Genomic DNA, 23,189 nt, shown 5'->3' on the forward strand with positions numbered 1-23,189 from the left:
CTGGTCTGATAATGCTGGTCTTTCAAAGCAGATGATGCTTTAAATTCAGCATTTGAATCATTCCGTTAATTTTGGCATCCACAATTGCACTTACTGGAATGACTCCCTACAAAGGGATGCACTCAAAAAGTTCACTGTTGTTTTGGGGCCGGTATTTCAGCCCATCAGAGAATCAGGCTCAAAAGTCTTTGTGGTTATTCCACTTTACAACATTGGGTACAGAGAACCTTGTGTTTCTTTGGTAGTTTAAGTGAGCACGACCTAGAAATGATAGTTAAAAAGTTGTATCCACAAGTCCTACCTGTCACAGAAGCAGGATTCAGGCATGTGAAATGTTCAGATTTTGTCTGACTTCAGTGAGCTTGATTCACTGTCACAAATTCAAAACACATTCAAATGTCGGACCAAGAGTAGGACTGCAGGTAAATGTGAAATTAAAAGCAGAAAACAGAAGGAAGAAATACTTTAAAACAACGGACTAGCTTAATGACTCCTTATACCAGTTAGCTCTTGTAATTCCCCTAGAATCAGGGATGAATCAGTTCCTGAAATGATGTCTTCAAAAATTGTTTCTGTTGCCAAGTGTTCCTGTGAAACTGAGAAGAAAATTCCAAAGGCAAACATAGTTGTTCAACAGCCACTGAAAATGGGGGGCACATTGAGCTTAATTGCATGGAATAGCTACAGCTGTCAATACTTCATTCTCTTTTCCAGCACCTAATGTATTCAGATTTTAAGTTTTTGACATGGAAACCTTAAAAGAATTAGAATAATTTCTCTGTTTGTGGGTTGTTTTGCGTACAATATATATCAGCTTTGATGTCATTTCACTAGGGAGCTAGTTGTCAATCCCTGTGTATAGTTTTTTTCCAAAACTTTTAATGTGGTTTTCTTTTATGATGCTCTCTCAGATATAAAGCTACTATACTTTGGCTACCAACTTAATCAATCCTCATTATAATTATACTCAGCCTATTACCAACTTTGTATTGCACTCAGAATTACTTGCCCCTGGGGAATGCTGCTAATAAGAATACGAAACAGATCTCAAGCAAAACTTGTCTCTCACGTTTCTTGCAGATGTAATTTTTAGAGTGCTGTCTTTGTCACTTTTGAAGTAGAAGATGCTGCATTCTGAAAACTCCTTTCTTGCTCTTTCGTATTTGTCTGTGATAGGTTCTAGTCATCAGCTAAGGCTCCCATGTGCTATGATAATGAAAGTGATAATAATTTTTAGTGTTACTGGAAGATTGTTTTGCCTCTGTCAGAAGAGCTTGGCCTTAATATAAAATCTCTATTATACCAAGTCTCACTAGAGGAATTAAAGCGATGAGCGTACACCTGCTACTTTAGTCCTATTTTCCACAGCATGTCAGTAAACTTTAGTTTATAGGGCTGGTAAACTACAAAGATATGAGGTGAAATCCTTACGGAATTCAATGGCAAAAATCCATTCACTACCCATGTTTGCAAAGCTTATTTACAGTTGCCTAAATGAAAGTTATGGAATTCAACTGTTTTTACTGTCATACCTTCCAGCATCCCTTTTCCCTATCAAATTATGACCATCATGTTGTAATCCATTTAGTTAAGATTTCTCCTGTGTAAGAGTCACTGCTGTGTGTTATAGTCCGGGGAGGGATATGAACCAGGGCATCCTTGTGTTGGATCTGTGTCTCATCACTGTTTATTTCTAAATATGCCAGTTCAGTTCTACTACTGGGTGTAGAGACACAAAGTCCAGCCTGTGCCTCATTCTGCCAGTTTTGTTTCTCATCCAGAAAAACATGAGCATCTGCCAGGACTGGGTTCAACAAGGACTGATTCAGTTTTGGAACTTAATTGCATTTATTGGTGGCTTAATGACATTGCAGCGAGTGAAATTAATGTTTAAGTTTAATTCAAGACCTGAGAACTAGATGAATATTTCTGGTGGAGGGACGTGCTTTTATCAAAACACAAAAAACCCCCATAAGGGTGCATTGCCTGTCGTCTTTGGTCTAGTAGCCTGTCTGTACAGATTTCCTCACAGCCAGAAGGCGGCTGCTGCTGCTGATTGTCTTCCAATGAAACAGACTCCAGCCTGATCTTAGATTTAATCTCCAGCTGATTTGACATTTTTATGTGACATATAGTTTGAAGGGAAAGTCTGCATTAGTTGCAAAAGGTTTATCTTCTCCAGAAGGAGTGGGAACACTATGATTCATTTTCCTTGATTACCACTGAAGCTTACAGGTGTTTTTCTCATGCTGCTGCTGCTAGGATATGATAGACGTGAAATCTAGAGACAAAGTTGGTAGCCTACTCTTATCACAAAGTGCTTAGTTTCCTGTGTTCCTTCCAGGTGTCCTAGCAACACAAGGGAAAACATCATTAGGAAGCCATATTTTGACCCAGCACATCCTTTCTCATTGAGAGTATAGGGACTAATCTCTCAGTCTGAGTTTCTTAAGAATTAGGCTCCTGGCCCATATGAGGGAGCAGAACACCCACCTGCAATGTCTATGGTAACCCATTTCTTGTGGAAGGAGGTGAATATACAATAAATTGATATATTTACATTGGATGGGTGCTGTTTTAATGTCCTCCTCCTTTACTCCTAAATTTGTTTCTGAGAACAAGGGCATGAGGCTACTGTGGCGCTCTGAAATTCAGTGCTCTAAATGAAAAGACAAACATCTCGAACTTACATTGCTGAGACTGTGTCAGGTCAAGATAAACGTGGCTTAGCTTCCTCCCTACTCATACCAGCATATTTTTGAAAGTTGTGTTTATAATTCCCATCACCTGAAAAAGTTCTGATTTGCTTTTTAATTGAGAAAGAGCCCAGCATACCATGTACTCATATAAATACTTAAAATCCTTTAAAATTATGTTATTCAATGTAGTCAAAGTAACCCATGGAAAAGAAGGGCCACCTGATAGACTACATTTCCCAGGATCCCACATAGGTGGAAGCAGAGGGCACAGCCTACTCCCAGGTATAAATGCTTGCACCTGGATGCTTGAGGTGGTGGGTTGTTGGAGGTTTATTTTTTTTTTTTTTGTGCATAGGCAGATGTGTGGCTGCAGTGTGAAGGTAACTTTCTGGCAATTATTACATGTGTTTTTTGCAATGTCTGATTGCTTCCTTCAATATCTATTTTTCTTTTAATTAACACTTTTGCTATTATAACAGGCATAAAACTATGAGGTTTTTAAGATATCCTTTGTCCTCGCTGCTCCATGTTTTGCTGTAAGCTTTGTGTATGTTCTGTGCTATAGTAAGACAAAAGAAACGTCCTGCTGGCTCTCCTGGTGTTGATGTTGGTTGTAAGGGAGTTGTGAGCACCTCTGTGTGTGTACTAGCAGTGACCTGTGTTTCTGGTGCCAGGTATTCTACCCCTTGGTGTAGGCAGTTAGTGAATACTGTAATTACAGTAAGCTGTTGCATCCCAATAAATATTAGGTTGTGAGCTAATTAGTCTCAGATGCCTCACAGAGGGAGAGACCTTTCTGTGCACTGTGAATAGTGATGCCCAGGGGTGGTGGTGGCTCCAGGGGTGCAAGAGGAGAGTGCTAAGCATCAGCTCTTTGAAGACTTTGCTTCCTTACTGGTTCCCCTCCTTATTGTCGGGAGGGAATGAAAATGCATCCTAGTCCATCCAGCTCAGACATGGCCTGCCTGACCCAACTAATGCCGCTGGCACTGCATGAATTTCTACCTCTGGATTCTCCAGTGTAAGCAGCCAATTTATGGTTCCTTCTTCCACTGATGGGGGAAGCAGCTCTTTGTGCCCTTTATGCCCCACTCATAAAAGTCAGGACTTAATTTGGCCCATGTGAATTAGGCCTGTAAAAGCAAAAGGCAGGTGATGTTTGCAACACCAGGCTGAGTGAATAAATCGGGTCTATTCTTTCTTTTCTTTTTTTTTAATATGTTAATGTGATACAGTGAGCCTAAAATAAAATCCTCATTAATGAAGGAAAAATAAAGCTCCTCATGAACTGTATGCCACAGCCATGCATGTGACACTCCTCCACTTTATTAGCCTGCTGCCGTACCTTGCCAGTGATCTCAGCCTGCTGAGCTGGGCTGCCCATTTGTTCCCTGGGATGGGAGGGTAATTAGTTCTCCATGCTGGCTGTGTCCTGGGCCTCTCCTGAGCAGAAGCTGACAGCCATGTGTAGCATTGTGATGTGGAATACTGGTCATTAGGGACCGAGCTGAGATTACCTATCTTATTTCCTTTCTGACCTTAGGTCAGAACTGAAGCACAGTCCCTGAAGTGAAGGGCTTTTGCTTTGTACCTAACACTACCATGCTAACTAGCTCCCTCAGAGCTGGCATCTTAGGGAGACAGCAAATCTAAAATAAACATCATAACTAACATGAGTAACGTGAATGAAATGGCCCTCTCAGTATAGAAACACACTTTGTCATTTATGGTCAGTGTTTCCAGGGAGTCAGTGAGACACTTCAGTACGTGTGTTTTGACACTTCTTGCGTTAGTTGTAGTCTCAAGTCCATTTTCCCTCGTGCTGGTTTCATGTTTTAATTCCAAAGGGTACTCTCCCCCCAACCCCCTTAAATGTGCAAAAGTCAAGGATTGCTTAATTTCTGGTGTAAGACGACCATAACTGGAACTGATATCTCCCTGCTGCAGGAAATCCCAGAGTGTTACAGAGTTGGACAGAATTCTATGAGTGTAGGAAAAAGGTGCTGCGGAGTAGGATTCCCAGTGATGTCACCATGCCACGGCTATACTGTCTGGCAGTAAAGAGCACTGACTCCTACCTGAAGAGGTCTTCCTATGCCATGCACTGGTGGATAAGGAGGGAGGTGACCAAAGGAGCAAGGAGACGGTATCAGGGACCTGACAGGGAGAGGAAGGAAAAGAAAAAGGACAGTAAATCAGGTTTCTGGAAACAGTGGCCCAGGACAGCACTGAGCCTGGACTGAGGTGAGATGGGTCCTCTATAATAGCTCTCTCTCGGCTCCCCTTAGGACTCGTGGGACTAAAGGAAGTCCTAACTATAGCATTATAAGTGCTATACATCATTAGTTAGATCTTCCTAATAATCTGACTCTAATTTTAATATTAATAATGTTTAAAGGAATAATATTTTTTCCCTTGTTTTACTCATTTTTCAATTACTGAATCTGTACAAAGTTATATTCTGAGTATGGCAGAGACACATGCATAAATAAATGTAAGCATACACATTATAAGATTACCTCTTAAAACTCTTAGAGCTATAATTAAAAATGTGTGTGTTTTATTGGAATTTACATCCAGCGAATCTATATAATACAAGATTTTTATCTCTGTATCTATATAATTTATGTAATACAATGCACTTGAGTAGCCAATGTTAGTTTAAATTCTTCATGGTATTCACCGATTTCATAGTGGTGACTATTTTGTCACAATTCAGTATGTTATTTTACAGCTGGCTTCTACCACTGCTGGTAGGTAACTATGTGATATATAACTTGCAAGCAGTCCTGCTGTTTGTTACTGGCAATTAATTTCTCTGGTGCCTTTCTTCCATTCAGGCCAGGCCTTTATGTTCTAAATCCAGCTATTCTAATACTCCCCACTTCTGCTGTGTAGAAAAGACTCAGACTGACAGATTATCGCAGGGCAGTTAAGCATGTAATTGCTCAAATGAGTTAAAATCCCTTCAAATATCTGTCTTTGTACCTCATCACACCACTTCATGGACTCAAATATTTGACAATTGATGAAGATAAACTAAAAGGATCTTCATTAGCTACCAACCACCGTGACAAGCTTCTTTCAGCTAAAGGCTGGTGAAGTTTGGGACTTATTATCTACTTAAAAACTGCAGGAAAGCAGAAAAATACTTCAGTGTACTTTAGGCTAGAGAAAACTAGAAGCTTACATGGTAGCTGGGGTCAAACAAAACTGTGGTTTGCTAATCTAGAGCTGTACTTGTTAGAAATGTGCAGTAAAATACCCGTGGAATCTTACAGGATAAAAACATAAAGGAAATATTTCAAGCTTCTGATAGCAGCAATCATCACAACCTCCCAGCTAATGACAAATACAGTGATCATATTCATTACAATGTAAGTCTGAATTAGAAATCCATTTGTCAAATGATGCCCCTTTTTATTGCATTGCAGTTTCACTGGTGGGAGTAAAAACTTTGACTTTTAGTACAGCCACCTGGATTTCAGGTGCCGTGTTTGAGGATGCTGAACATCTTTGTGCTTAATAAAACTTGGGGCGGAGTGGGCTGGGCAGACTGTGTGCTCACATAAATGTATCTGGTGATGCCTCAAGTTAACTTACATTTGAACATCCAAGTTTTATGATGATGGGGAATTTTAAAATCAGCTAATCATCGTGTTGAGGACTTTTGGAGCAGTGCCAGAGCTATTGGGTGAAATCATTGCTACATGGAGTAAGGAGGGACTAGTGTGTCACTTGTATCTGGGGTAAATGTTGTGGGAATGTGTTTGCATGTGTGTACGTATACATGTAAGTGGCATACACATGCTTTATTTTCACTGTTTCTGCACAGCAAAGAACGGGTTTTCTGAGAGTAAAAAACAATTTATGCCACCTGTAGAAGGGTAGATACTTAATCTAGCATAAGGTGAAATGGTGTGAACAGACAATACTGTATTTAGTGTAAAGTCTGCTGAGATGAAGCTGCACTTCAGGTTTTTTGTGAATGCATTTTAATGGGCTGATGGGATTTGTACAAGGTCAGTACTTTGCATTGCAGGAGTGGCAATGTTCTGAACTAACTCGGCAATGTTCTGCCACAGCTGCATAGAGACACACAGCACTTTAGTATAACAGAGTAAGTATGTGTGGGTAGTAGATGTTTTAGGACGTTGTGTGTTGTATAGAATTAGACCTGTACAGCAAAACACAAAGCCATGGCATCCTGGTGTAAATCAGAAACAGTGATGACATCTTCTTGAGGCTCTTAGAAAAATGCATTGTGCTCTTATATTCTGTATCATACCTGCTATGAGCTTTTTAAACCATAAAAACTCTTTTCTGGTACAGTTATGGATTTTTGTCTTCAGAATACTATCCCGATATAAGTAAATCTAGGTTGTGCAGTCTCATGGATTATGCGCAGGCTGCAAATAAGTGGCATCTATTTGTAGCCTGAACTAGGTAGAAGAATATTTATACAACGTGTTTATTCTCATTTTTCTTGAAAATCGGTAGTTTGGGGCAGTTTGACGTTCCATGCTGCAGTTCCTCAGGGGTGTCCCTGCATCAGCATGGGTTGCTCACGGGCTGCAGTCCCTCAGGGTGTGTGCCACAGCGTGGGTCCTCCATGGGCAGTTGTCCTCTCAGAGGTCCCTCCTCAGGCATGGCATACCTCTATCTGTGTCCCCAACCATGTCCCCTTCCCCAACATTCCCTTTTTGTCTTCAAAATGCTCATCTCTGCCTCCTCGGGCGTCTCCTCAGTCCATCCCTTTGGTGTGGCCTCAGGTGTGTCCCTGTGCCCTCCCCTGATTGGCTGCAGCATGGGCATGGCGGGTTGTTCTTCTCTCAGTCAGAACCGTCTGGAACCGGTGCAGGCTGGTGTGTGGCCGCCACCACACAGCACCCTGTGGCCCCTGTGACCAAAACCCTGCTATTTATACCCAATGCAGCCACTGAATTCCGTCAGACCGGGATTTGTCCTGTTGTTGTAGTCCGTGTAGAGGATGTGTTACCAAAAATGCCCAAGGAGGAAAACCCAACAAAAAAAGTCTTGATTACAGTCGTGTTTAACTAGGTATGGGCTTCTTTCTCTGTTTAAACCCTCACTATTGTGTTTATTTGGAATATAGTATGTTATATATATAACGTTAAAATGTGTGGAAGGTTCCTCTACTGTGTATTTAATGTTTGAAATGGTTTCTGTGGTGATAGGAGTTGGGACAGGACACCTTCGACGGACCTCTGTTTCTGTTAAAACAAGGCAGCTCTGACAGACTTCTGCTACTACTAACTCATGGCCAAAGAAACTGAATCTATTATCTATAGAGGAATGTTGGACTTGTTGCATTTTTATCTGCCATCTGAAATTAAAATATAATACTTCACATTTTGAATGTGTTTCAAAAATTATGATACCTAAAAAGCTTTTTTGTTCTTTCAGGTGTTGGACATTCTTTCGTGATCTTATTCACCACGTTTCTTATTCACCACCAAAACAAATCTTTTATTTATTCCTAGGTCCTGCCACATGCTAGTAGTCTGAATGACCAGTGTAAAACCCTCCACTCCTTTAACTTCCTCACACCTAAATGAAGCTTGAAGTGTTCTGCAAAGGAAGAATTGTGCTTGATTCCCTCTGCTCATAGTAAGTTGAACTTTAAGCTTTCTATTGAAGTTAATCACACTTTCTCTCATGAGTAAAAATGTTTTTAACATGAAACAATACTCCACTGAGGTTTGACAAACTATATTTTAATTGTAATTGATTTATACCAAAAGATAAAATGAGTTAATTAGGTCATGCTATCAGAATTGGTGGCAAGGGAAATAGTCTGTACAGCTGGCAAGTAGGGAGTAGGAGATGAGAGATTTTTAAAGGGAATAGGACACTGGCATTTTTAACCTCCTAGTGCTGATCTGAGTAATGAAAATATTCTACCTCTGGCTTTTGCACAGATAAGTGTGTGGATTTTCTGTAGTACGGCGTCTAGATGGAGGTTGAACGCAGTCCAAAGAGACTTAATTGGGTCTGTCTTACTGGTACTCCTTCGTATGATATGGATAGTATTTTTGTTATTCCATCAACAACATAAAAATGCTTCTTTGGTCTCAGAGTTCCTGGGTGGTATAAAGCTAGGTTCTGGTTTTGTAAGGTTGCCAAGCTGAGCAGGTACTGTGCAATGTGAGTAAAGTTTAGAAAAAATAGTCCCTTAGTTATTGGTAATGTTTCTGGTCATATTGACAAGCTCCATTTCAAGCTGTTGTAAGCAGGTGTCACTTTATGCTGCTTGGCAGTGGTGTGCAGTGTGTCATCATTACGGCTGTAATTTGGTCATGGAAAGCTTAGCAAAAATCCAGTTATCATGGTGGAGGCATTACAAGGGGTTATCTCGTTGTCATCAAAAATGTGTCTTGTGCAGGCTTGTCATTGTGGAGACGCAAGTCATGGAATGTGCTAAAAATTAGATGTGTGTTGGGCTTATACACGCTCTTTGGGGATGTGCTGTGTAGGTAGGGCTGTGTCAGCAATCTAAGGTAAACCCTTTTAAACCCTTTTTCCAATTTGAGCATAACAATAATTGCTGTTGTGTGAAGCGACATAAAAGTGTGTTGTACAAAATGCTGCTTGCTTTTATCTGAAAAAAACTTTTGTTCTGATTTTATGTGGAATTATTTTCAAGGTGGGTTGAGGTTTAACAATTACAGCTGTTTTCCTGGTGTCAGAACATTCAAAACACAAGAAGTTGTATGATATTTAAGCCAAATTTAATTCTATCCCTTGAAGATTTGAGCCTGGAAAGACTGCAATTTAGAATGTCAGTTCCCATCTGATATTATTTCTTCTGTGAGATATCTCCAGGAGAGGCTACACTTTTGAGATCCTTGTATACGGACCACATGTAACAGTCAAAGAGGAAGCACTATTTTCCTCGCAGAACTCTTGCAGATAATTTATACACTTTTTTGCAGTTACAGTTGCATATTCTGGCTTAATATTGCAAGGCTGAAATTTGATGTAAAAGAGCTAGGGAAGTTACATGTATTACTTCAGGGATGATGAGGTGGTCTGATTTACCCTCCTTATGGGACTCTGTCAGAAATGCTTCCAGGCCAACATGACAGGTTTGTCATTTTATCCTTACGTGATTCAGGTAATACAGGTCCTGCTATTGTAATATCTGAGATAAAGTAATTATTTATGAAAGTTGATATCAGTGTAGACTTTAAAAGGTTATGGAAGTATTTCCATACGTGAAGAAATTACTGTTCTTAGGAAAGGCTTAAAATCTACAAATGTTAATTTTGCAAATGGATCTGGGCCATATGCGTATTTGTGTCTGGTTTTTTTTTTTTTTTTAGTAGACTTCAGACCCTGAAACACTAGGAGGAATAGTTAATTTGGTAAATTTTTAGGAGAAATATCTTCTTATTTCTAATCATAAAAAGTTGAATTAGAAAATACACAGGATAACAATAGAGAAGGGATTTTGGCAAAATTTCGTGCAGCCCTCTGCATTTCACCTTTGTTGTTCTCATCCTTTTGTGGAGTCCTTTGCCCTGTTACTGTTCTCCTCCTGCATGACAGGTGAGGTCGGATGTGAGATAGTCAATAAAGTTTCTCATGTATATTTCAAAGAACAGGAGTCAATTAACCTTGAGAGAGTTGGACGTTCTCTTGTCTATAACAATAGGCCGATATGCTAAATGCAATCAGGCTGTGGGTACATATGGAAAGAGCTCAAGTCACTCACATGCAAATAAGTCATACTGAGGTCCACTTCCCACTTTTAAAAACACCTTTAAAAATGTAATATCTTTACCAATAAGTGCTTCAATTTGTAGCAGAATTTATCCCAGTGTGGCAGGGCATTATTGTTTTTTCAACAGCATCATATTGAACTCATCTTTTATGAGCATGAAGAAAGACAGGGTCATTGATCTGAGTGTGTCTAAACTAAACTTGGTCAAAGATGCAGCAAGACAAATGGTCGGTGGGATGAGGAAGTAGATTGGATAATTACCCAAACAAAGCTCATTAATATTTCTAGTGAAGTGTCCAGATTTTGAGTTCTCAGGCTTTTTGCAAAAGCAGGTCAAACAGCTTTGCAATTTGAAATCTGGTAAAACCAGTGATAGTTCTAAGGCAGGGTATAGCTTTGGGAGAAGTGTCACTAACCTTAAACTTCCCCTTTGCAATTCGAAAATTTGGAAATCTTTTAGTCTACTTACACAAACCGTAGCCAAGTCAGAATTGTACCTATTTATTTTTTCTTTGTTATAATTGTAGCATTCACATTTTATCAATACTATAGGTATTAAAGCAATGAATTATGCTATTAAAGGAAAAAAACTTGCTATTATGACCTAACTTTTCCTTAAATCAGAGATGCAGAGAATATTAGAGTATGTTGATTTTTAGGAAACATTCCTCTCAGGTGAGGAGATTTGTGTGTATGTATTTGAAAGGCATTTTATATGCAGAAAGGATCACACGAAAGTAGCAGAATGGAAATTACTTTTTCATATCTGTTAGAAAGAAACCCCTGTAGACGTTGATATCCTTGCAAGGACTCATCTTCACCTTATATAAGGACTGCACTCATCTAGTTATTTTAAATTGGTTGCAAAATACAATTATACATAAAGAAACACAGTAAGGAGCTCTATCAAATGCACTAGAGCAGTAAATACTGTTTTCAATTAAACACTAATCTAAAGGATATTATTTCACTGTCCAAGACCTCTCCACTTTTTTTTTTTTTTTAAACATGTTTTAATTACAGAATTTCATTTGCTGGCTCTGAAAGTTTGTCCTTTTAATGAAGAAGGTATTTTAAAATTACTCACTATAGTTTCTTGCAGAAGGCCTCATCCTGAATTTCATTAAGCACACAAAAATCCCTTTGAAGTGTTCTTTTTCAGTGAAAACATTATCAGGCCCAGAGTTGGTATGCTACTGAAAGTGTGGGTCAAAGTCTCTCGTAGTGGGCAAATCACTCTGATTTAAATGAAGTTATGTTAATTTACTTCAAATGGGACTTGGAGCAACTGTTTTAATGTCTAAAGATGTAGTAGAAGATTGTTAAACATTTCCAAAACATATAAACATGTATTTTTCAGTGTCGGAAATTTGGTTTGAATAAGATATTCACAACATACCCAATAGGCTTCTGCCATTCTTGCAAATGCTTGCCTCGTAGTGTATCTATATTGCTGCAGTACTAATTATACTGTATTTTTTTAGAGTTGATTAAACAGTTATCCAATAATGGCATTCAACTGTAAACTACTGCAGGAAAAAAACAGGTAATTAGAACTCTTTTCTCACCTCAACAACATGAGCAAACACCCCTTTTCTCCAGGTCGCTTTGGGATAGCGCTAAACAACACACTGTTATTTGCGTATGCAGTTTGCATGATACTGATGCTGAGCTGTCTGGATTTGCTGTACAAAGCAGCAGTTGTTTTTAACTTTCTGGAGGCACATGCACAGATGTATAGGATGGGAACACTGAACAAAATATCTTTTAGAAAGTTGTTTTGCCATTTCTTGTTTGTCCAAATCTTAAATTCACATGATTGGCATTTATATGGCAGGTAATCCATATACACGTGGACTTTGTCAATACTAAAAAGCAATCAATAATCACTGAATTCAACAGTAATAGATAGCCTCTTGGGTCCTCATAGCAGTAGAAGTTAATACTAACTCCCTAAAAGAATCTCTTCTATCTTCTCTCTTCTTGTTGGTGAAGAGAAGTTAGTGAGCCCAGACAAGAATTTCTCAGATTCATACCACTGAGACATTTTAAAATATTTTTTTCTTTGAATTCCTCAGGAATGAGGGCTGTTCAAATGATCAGTTGAGGCAAGAATAAATTACTTGTTTGTGATCGCTTTGAGTCTTATCTATTCACATGCTTGTGCATCAACATTTTTAGACCAAGACCCAAGTCTCCAGACCCGCCTAGATTCACCAATCCTGTTCATTAGAGGCTCACTCTAGGAGGAAGGTAGGGTGGGAATGGCGTTAGCTTACCAGCAAACTGTTACTCATACATGTAAATAAAATGACTTGCTTAATTTCTAAAATGGAAGCATGTTTGTCCTTGAAGTTGCTGCCTCTTGTTTATGTTTGAGAAACATTGTTCTAAGTAGTGTTGGATTTTCTAAACACCTCTGAAATAGGTGTCCTAATTCCATTAGAGGTCAATAGGCTTTGTATGCCTGAACTCCTTGGAGTCCTCTGAAAATCCCACTTGTAGGACACAGCATCAGTGGTTTAAACAGTTCAAGGCCACTTTACTCATTTGTTAGAAGGACCCTCCAGATTTCTTTGATCTTTTCCCAAGAAGAAGTTACCAGTGTTTTTGAAGGTATAACTCCTTGTTTAGGAGGCAGAAAGCTGCCCTACACCGTGAGTTTTAACCACCACAGCATGTAACTGTTGTAAAGTTGCTACGTCTAAACCTATATTTGATAGTTGGAGTCCAGGTAGCACCTTTACCGTAATGCAGTAATGTCCAGCCTCTTTGGTTTTGTACTGATTTCTGTCTCTGCTTGTTTCATCATCTAGGATTATGACCTCAGGAACACTACTGCTCCACATAAAAGATTACTAGGGTAATATTAAAACATGTAAGAAACTTGTTAAATGTTGTCAGGGTTTATAATTTAAAACTGCTATGTTATTAGATATTGGAACAGCACAAAAGGTAACTCGTGCAAAGGTTTTAACCTCTGGCCTCTTCTATACCAATTAAAGTATAATGTATAATGAAATTTTAATCTCATATAATTAAACACAGTATTAATTTTGTAAAACTAGAAAGGCTTTTTAACCTATATTAATCTTCCTTTTTGAAGAAAATAAGTGTATTTCTTGCAAGTTGTATTGTTTCTTTTTAATTAAAGGAAAGAATTAAATTTCTTTGTTTACACAAGTTCATAAAATATTTTTCTCTACATCTTTTCTCTTAGGTTAAATATCAAAAGCAAGTTGTTTGGGTTTTTTTTCTTATTAAAAAAAGCATTCTTGAATATCATAGTTTCCTCAGGGTAAGGTAATAGACTACACAGATTTAATTAATCAAGAATATATTTATACTGTAAAATGTCTAATATATCATTAAATCCTTTCCTCCTTCTTTGCCACGCAGTATCTCTGCTCCGAAGGTCCTTGTGTCTTTGAGGCTTACATCATTCTTTAATCTTTTGAAATAACATTCTTGTAGCTTATATATATGTGTGTATATATACACACAAACACATTTCTTGTAAACATTCTCATTTTGCAAGACTTAAATGGCAAAATTTCTAATGACCGATACCAGAATATGCCCTTACAGGATGGAAACAGTATTGTAACACAAGATTGCTAGTAAAATGTCTGAGAAGGATATAAAGAAATGTCTGTACTCTAATAATTGCTTTCTTTAAAAGTTAAACAAAAAGAATGTGCAGCTGGAAAAGATTCTAGGGAATTTTGAGGAAGGTGCACATGATATCTAATACTCAAAATGCATTAAAAGCTTTAGCATAAGCAGTTGGCATATAATGGATAATTTGGACTCATTACTGATGACATCTTGGTGTATCATCTCCATGGCCTTGGTAGCATAAGCCTTAAAGCAAATGAAGGACAGTTCTGTTTTGCATGGGTAAGTGCTGTATTAGGTGCTTGAGACTGACAGTGCTTATTCAATAGAACAGAATGTGAGTGGAGGGACTTCAGAGTTTCTTAGCTAGGGCATTAGTTTGCTGTAAGTGTGCTTTCCTTTGTCCAGTGTCTCTATGTGGTTATATGAAAATAAAGAAAATGGTGGCATATTTGTATCTGTTGCATTGTATCCCCCCTCTGCACACCCTTTTCCCAAGATGGATGACTATATTAATGGCACAGCAATGAGATATGCAGTCCCACATATTTGTTCAAGACCCGGCCAGCCTTCATTTGGTGGTTGGTAACTTATGTAGTCAAACACTACTATACCTTTTCTTTAACTTGCCTCTAGAAACTTTTAAAATATTACATTATTAGATTTCTCTTTTTTTCCCCAGAAAATCTGGTGATAATATCAAGAGACTTTTTAAATAACCAGCTAAAGGCTGTTCCTAGAAATATTATCCAAGTTTCAGAATAGGCATCATGCTTGATGAGCAGCATGACATTTTGGTAATGTTCTTGCCTTTCTATTTAAAACAAAAGACAGCATAAAGCATCAGAAAACTTAGGTTACCAAAAGAGGAGAATCTTTGGCTTTTATAGATACGTTCACTGGACTGTCAAATGATGATGGATAGCAGGCAACTAAGATAAATTAGCATCCTGTCAGCCCTGAATAGCAGGGCAAACTAGCTTTCACCCAGGTCTGTATTGCTTTCCTGTGTGTGCATGGTACAACTGGGTATACCAAGGCATTTCTTTCATGTACCTAAAATTACAGCATTCTATGATGTTTTCAGGTGCAGACAGCAGTTACTAAATCTCATCAAAAGAGTTTACTGATAGTAGTAAAAGTCCTAATTCTTGATGGAACTGATGATTTGTGATTTGTGGTGAGGTTCATTGTTACAGAACTGGGATTATTACAGAGCACTAGAAGGACAAGATGGTAAAACATCCATGTTTGCAAGTTATGGAGGAACTGTGAAGCTGTTTATGAATGGGTGTGCCTTCAATACACAGAAAACAGAAGAAACTAATGCATTTTCCAAATGAAACAGCAAGGTGCATTCTGTACGTGTGTTCGGTTGGGAAAAAATAGTATTTTCAAAGGTTTTTTGCAGGACATTATTTTGTTAGCTTCAACTCGGTGGCATAGAAAAGCAATTGGAGGATTGTCTTATTTGTCCAGTAGTCTGCTGTAGGAAGACAGCTGAAGGAATCCAAGGGATAAATTTGGCATTGGCCCTTCTGTGTGTAAAGGGAGTACTCTCTTTACCCATCTGCCAACCTGTGGACCTAGGAATACTACAATGGCAGTCAGTAAAATAATAATTAGGCACGGGCAGAATGAAATATGTAGTCTTCTGTAGGTAGCACGAAGCTCCTAACTCTACTGCCAGCATGTTGTCTCATATGGCCTTACTCCACTCAGAATCTGTTGTTTCCTCTGAGAGGTTCTTAGATGGCAGAATATCTGCATGTAATTAAGAAACAAAAAATAAGGTTTACAAAAAAGTCTCACATTCATGAGACTCTCAAACCTAGCACAAGCTTATTTAAAGTGAGCAGAGGTATTAGAAAACATGGAAGCTAAAAGAATAGAAAACAAAATAGGACAATGGAAGGAGGGAGGAATTCAATAATATTAAAATAAAAAGACTCGGCACTGGGCAAGTTTTCCCCAGATTGCCTGCCTTTAATATTAAATTACTGTTTTCCGGCAGGATCATCTGCAAAACTCTGATTTTGTTTCTTCTTCTGTTCATAGTCTGATAATTGAGGCTGAATTCCCTTGTCTTTAATATGCCATATATTCTCCACCTGGCAAAGGACTCAGACAGATACAGATAAATACCCTGTAGACATACAGACAGAGAAACTGCTGTAATTGCTTTCATAATGACTCTCAGACATCAAAGGAAGGCAAATAATGGTATTTAACACTGTTTCCATTCTTTAGCTGAAATGTAATTTTATAGAGTTATTGTCAGGCAGTACAGTGAATGTACAAGTGCAACTGTCATAGACTACTCATATTAATTAAGCTGCCCACAAGAGGTCCAGGATAGTAATGGCAAAGTTCTCCTCATTTCAGATGGTCTGATATTCAGACAGAACCATAAGTACAATAGCTTGATTAACATAGTTGCTTAGATCAGGTTTTCCCTAGGAGTATGTCAATTGGCATTTTGAAGAATCAATTAATTAGCACTCCAAATAATCTATTCTTGGGTTAATGAAAGTATTTTGTACAGCTGCAAAAACTTACATGAAATAAAATCCAAGCCTTTCCAAAGTGCTAAGGTGGAAGACTTGTACTTTGGAGAATGTTGTGTACTCCACAGACAATTTCATAATAAAAAGTTATTAAAAGAAATTCAGTTGACCAAAGCTTATCCAACAGTTGAACTTGTTTTGATTTGTTTGTTTATGTTCCAGAGGAGAAGGGTATTCCAGGGCATATAACAGTGGAATAGAAATTAGAACTTTACTATGCCATAATATGGTTAAAATACAAGGTTAATTAGGGTAACCAAATATCAACGTTTTGCCTGTTATTACTTACGGAAGTTAGATCTTGAAGATAATTTAGTTGATTTAGATTCTGCAAAGCTTTACTCATATAAATAGTCAGTCTAAACGCATGTGATTACTTTCACTGAGGTCACTGAATTTTTGTTGGTAGCCCAGAAGGCTTTGAAATTAATGGAAGTGCTTACCCAAGCAAAATTCTTCATGTAAGGGAACTTTCAGAAATAGACTTCTACTTTCAACTCCCCTGGCATTGAGATTTGAATCCCGTACAGATGGAAATTGCAAATTGGAGGGAAGATTTTTTTCTTTAAACTGCATGTGTAAAAACATAGCATGTCTTGAAAGACACTTGGCCTTCATTGCAAGATTTTATGTTATGTTTTAAACTCTCACAAGTTACAGATAATTTTCAGTATTTTCTGTCATGTAGTTTTTCTGGGTTTTTTGAAGGTAATCTATCACTTTTGCTCTTGATGTTCTTATTAGTGATGTGCCAAGGTAGAGTGCTTACATGAAAATGTAAGCTTGTCTTCTATCAGGCTGGCTATATATAAATCCAGACTCAACCCACCCCAGGCATCATGCTTCCTGAAAATCAAGGTATATTGCCGCACCAAATAGCGTGGTAATTTTACTAAGCCATTAAATATCATTCCATAAAATACTGGAGTATAAATGCGTACACTATTTCTACTAATATTAGAAATTATCTTATTGTCCTCATTGTCCTTAGTTCTTGATCTTCCACTAGGCCTTTTCAGACAACTTTTTGACTTTTTTACTTTTCCGTCTTCTGCCTTGCCTTTTGGTTCAGTGGGAGCCAACACAGTAATTTAATCTCATACAGAAAAGCAGGTGTCTTTCACCTATGCAGGAGCCAAAGTAGTAAGAGAAATAAGGTGCTCCTGTATTTGAGGATAATGTTGATAGGCTCAGTTTCAGTCTATTTCAAGGCCTTATGCTGTTGTTTCTCCTACTAGTTGAATAAGGAGTGACTTTACAAAAAGGACGAGCTGTACTGGTGTGAAAAAGGGGCATATGATCAGAATAAGTCTCTACTTATGTTCTGAAATGCCAGTTATGCTTTCAGATAAGCATAGTCAAACTCTTGTATTCTGAATACCTGAGTCTGCCAGTTTTGCTCCTTAAGAGGCTTTCATTTACGCTCTTAAGATTAGGAAGTAAATAAAATACCCCAAAAACATGTTATCGTACAACTTCCATAGTTATGAATAAAGACTTCAAATCTCAGACTAGTTTTTCCAGATGACTTGAAGGAAGTAGTTCTATAAAACCATGGAATCAGTGTTCTAGCTCTTCTATGCCATACTGTGCTTGCTGCATTAGTTTAGGAGTTGGTACAGAATGTAGTCTTGAACATGGTGCATTGGTGCTTGTGGTGTGAATGCTATGGTCAGGCCTATGATTTGAAGAGTTGGGTGTTCAATAGCTTTTGTAGTCACCAGAATCGGATTAATTTCATCCAAAATCAATGATTGCTGCATCGGAAAAAAAAGTAGAGATGAAATTCCAATGGACTCGCTCCTCCTTTGCCAATGGAGTATATTCTGCGATATCTTCTGGTCTTAACAGATTTTCAGCTCAAATAGCTGCTCCAAACTTTGGTTAGGTTTTTCCCTGTGAGCTACCATGCCTCAGCTTCCCATCTTTACAATAAAAATAAGGGGTTTTTTTGATGTTTTTGCTTAAAGTCTGATGGAGGACCACTTTTAATGAAAATACCTAGAATACTCAGCATATGTTAATCTGGTGATTTAGATGTGTGTGTATAACAAAACCCAGAATTTTTCGAGGTTCAGTTAATTTTACCATGGGAAAGATCACTGGTATGCTGTAAATAATTTAGCTGTATGCTAAATAAAATGAAATAAAATGTAATTTTATTTATACATTAGCTTCTCTTTCCATGGGTGGATTTTGGGAGCTAAACAATGTTGTACAAGTAATTGAAAATAGAATTGTAAACAGTAAAGTAAGTTTCCAACTTATATTTCCCATGTTGGAAATAGAGCTTGTTTTCCAGCTTTTTAGAAAGGCTGTTATGTTACTGATGTTCTAAATCTTCCTTTTTCTATAGCCAGTGCGTAGGAAACTGGTTAAGGTCTATTTATTCCACATTTGTAGCTCCCTTTTGTTTTAATGCCTAACTCTAAAGTTAGTTGTCAGAGCTTATTATGGGCTTATGCCAGAAGTGAGATCTTCCTTATTTTGCTAATCAGCTTCCTCCATATCTGCATGCTCATTTTCTGATATCTGATGAGGCGACAAGGTCATTGGACGTACAAGTACTTATTTAAAAACCGACATGAGAGTGAGATAGAGGTTAGTTGGGTCTATCAGAGCTGTCAATCAATTAATGAAAATTATTGAGCAAGGACACCGTGGGGGAAGCGAACAGAAGGAATGAAAATGACCATGGAGATGCAACATAGGGAAAATGACAGAACTGACTAAATGTGCTCACGTGAGTACTAAAACCAGACATGCTCACATAGCGAATGAAAGACAGCACTGGGAGACACTAGGGCCAGAATATATGCCATTATATGGACCAAAAGACTGACAGATTACTTCAGCCTTTTGTCCAAAAGCACATTGAATGCTGCATTTGCTAAGTAAAGAATAAAGTTGAGCAGTCCCCAATGCATTCTGAATGGCTTTTGTTAAGGTTCTACAGACTTACTGCAAATTTGTAGCATGTAAAAATGAAATGTCTAGGGCTAGACTAGAGTTTGCTATGGTTTGGAATTTGAAATTAGTCGAGGGGGTATAGAATAGATTCCTACCTGTAAATAAACTGCAGATATAAATAGCAAAATAGGGCAGCACTGACAGAGCCTCACAAAAGCTCACTTAAAAGCTGCACTATCACTACAGTACACGGTGTACTGGCACAAGACAAGAGTATACTGTTTATCAGTACAAAAAAGAAATAATTTATAACTTGATCCTTGGGGGGAAAATGGAGAAATAAAAAATAGACAAAAAAAGAAACAAGAGAGGAGAAAAATTGCCAATATGTTTGTGTGAATGAAAGATAGTGAGGGGAAAAATGAAAAGAGAGCGAAGTCAGAAGCAGGGAGATACTGACACCAAATCTCTGCAAAGCGTTCAAAATTCTCCAGCTGCCACGCTTTTAATTTGCTACCATTCTAATTAAAATGCAAATTAAATTTATAATTAGCATCAGCGCTTTCTAAAGAAACCTCCTTGTGCGCAGCACAAACATATGGGATGATGGTATAGTGTAAAGTTTGTAAAAACAGAAGGAGACACACAAATGGAAGGACAGAAATGTTGCTACCAAATAAGTTTCTGAGTAGGAGGGGGTAGGGGAGAAAATGGGGAGACGTAGTGGATTTTAAGGGATGGAATTGGGTAAGTGTCCCAGTGTAACAAAGAGATTGCTGAATATGAAAGATCTGTCCGGGAGTTACTTTTTGTTGAATCAGGTGTCAGAGGTCACGCTGCATGTCATTGGTGTTGTATAGAGCATGCCAAAAAGGCATAAAGGGTCATAGCTTCTAATCAAAAAGTCTATGACCAAAAATGAACCGCTGCTTGCTTCCAGATAATTAATTTAAAAATTGATGGGAAACAAAGTACTAAAATCACATCATGATTTGAGCGCATATACCATTTTAAAGCTTGCCACTTCCCATGTGAGAATCAAACCAGAAAAGCTAGAGTCAATGACATGGAACATGCAGAATCTTTGTGCCTGAATTTATCTATGTAAATCTGGTGAAATTTCATTGTGAGCTTTTATTTTCTTAAAATTGCATTAATTTTACTTTAAAGCTGATGTGGAATAGAAGGTGGAAACAATTAGAAAATATTCAAGCACTTTGATTTTGAAATGAATTGCTCTGGTTAAATGTGTGTCAGTATTTACATAACTGAGTTATAGTGGGAAAACCAGTTGTGTTCATTTATATTTGCAATTGTCCCTTTAAGATTTTCATTTAAAACTTGTACCACGATTACCTTTGCAACACCCAATCAAAGAGAAAAATGGTGTCATGTGATATACCAGACACATCACCACTGAGACACTGTCCCAAATTAAAGCGTTAATTAGAACAAACTGTGGCATACATGCTCTATTTTTTTTTTTGTGACTATTATTATTATTCCATTTGTAGAAAGCTTGTGGCTATTTCATGAGTAGCAAAAGCAGCTGCATTAATCTGATAAATGATTTGCTGCAAATTTTCCCTTCATCTCTACTGAGAATGCAGTTGGGTGCTAGTGCTTTTCTGTTGCTACTTTCACTGCGTATTAAGCAGCTAATGTGGTATTAAAGGTTTGATAAAACTACTAAGGACAAAATTGGCTTCATTATGATAGTGTTTGGTTGTAGGGGTGTCTTTGAGTTCTCAGGAGAAGGGAGGGGAATAAAACAAGTCTGATCTCAAAAGCAGTAATTTATTTATTTTTCCACTAAGGATCCTTGCAAAAGATGAGTGCTTTTAATATTCTGGGAACTCTGCTTTATTTATTAGCTGGGCCCTCCATCAGGTATTTTAAAATTTGAATGTAACAGGAATGAATATTTCATAGCTGTGTGTTAAACTGTTACAAAACTGATGTAAAGCAGGATTGTAGGAATATTTTTATAAGTCATAAAGTCAATTAAAAATGATAAGTCTATAATATTGTCATTGTGATAGAACAAAAACTCATTTTGCATATGCTGTTTTGGGCACGCAGACAAATTGTGACAAAGAATTTTTGCTGTCAAAATTCACTAGAATGCATTTAGTTTATTTTTAGGGGAGATGAGAAGGAAGTGCTCTGTTCCAGTGTCCAAGCTGGTGTGCGCTGGCAGCGATCTGTTGGCGTTGGTGCACTGAATGCCGCTAGATGTTAGACTCTTAATCCAATTAAGAAACCACACGTTATCCTGCCTATTTTATTCATTATTTAAATGTAAGAATAACTGCATATGTAATATCTGTTAATGTATGCCTTTGTTCTGCAATGTAATGTATATCCATTGAGCAAACACGCAGCAACTCCATTCTTTATTCACCATCAGTTTCAATTTTGGAAGTTCTAAACACTTGCAACTCCAACTGACGTCACCGAAAGTTTTATTGATTAGGTCTGAAAATCTGGCTGTGGGTCCCACTGTCCATATGGATGATATGTCCTCTTTCTGATGAACATACGTCTATCAAAAGTGCTAAGGAATTGTGATCAACTGAAATAAGGGGGAGGTCAGTATGTAGGATAACAATGAGAAAGAATACATCATAGTGGTATGTTTTTGGGGGAAGAAGTTATTTGGGACTTTAAGGATGACATAGAACATGTTTAAGTCTTTATATATTCTAAATACAGATTCTCTTAAGCTTGTTTTTCAGAAATATACAATGGCACAGAGTTGTCTATTTCTAACTTTTTTTTGGTGGTATCGTATGTAGGCATCATCATTGCTGTTAGTCTGCAGAGTCTGGAGAATGGATTCTTTATTCTCACTGCTGCTCCTGTATGTAGCCCAAATGACTGCAGGAGAGCTGCTTGTGATGAAAGGGTGAAGTTAGGTGTTCAGAAGATACTGCAGATGTAGTTAAACTAAACTTGTCTGAGCATGGGGCCTGAAGCCAGGGTGGTGAGCACTTGCCATTTAACCTAAATTTAAGCAATTATTGAGACACTTAGGAGCAAAATTTCCTTTTGTTCTATGATCATTAGAGATGGGGAAAAACCTTTAGAGAGAAGCTCTGCATACATAAAAGGTGAATTGTGGAAGTACTTTCTATTTGACTGGGGATCTAACTTCAGATAAGTGGAATCCAAGACACAACACTTCAGCAGTTCCATAAAATTGTAAGTTAACAAAAACCTACACTTCGGAATGAACTTTGCCCACATTGTGCAGCTTTGCAAACAGATTTTAAAATAACTCATTGGTTTGATAGAAAGTGACAACATGAAATTGAAGTGTTTTTCTAACAGCAAAATAATTCTACCAGCACCATGATTTGGGAAGCATTGTCTTTCGCAAAGAATTGGAGTTCTGGATATTTGAGAAGGGAGGCAATGAGCCTAAATAAAGTCTTCTGTTCCACAGACAAAGGGTGAAAAACAAAAAGGCATAAAAGGATTGCTTTGTGTAATTTTTAATTGTTGTCCTTTTCTTATTCAGTAAATGAAGTCACCTTTGTAGTGGTTTCATGAACCGCTGGGTAATCAAAATTATTATGCTGCCACCTGTTGTCCGTTAATTATTCTGAGAAGATACTCATAAATCATAACACTGGACAATAAATC

Source organism: Balearica regulorum, chromosome 12, assembly GCF_011004875.1.
Source record: "Balearica regulorum gibbericeps isolate bBalReg1 chromosome 12, bBalReg1.pri, whole genome shotgun sequence".
In the NCBI taxonomy this organism is placed as follows: domain Eukaryota; kingdom Metazoa; phylum Chordata; class Aves; order Gruiformes; family Gruidae; genus Balearica; species Balearica regulorum.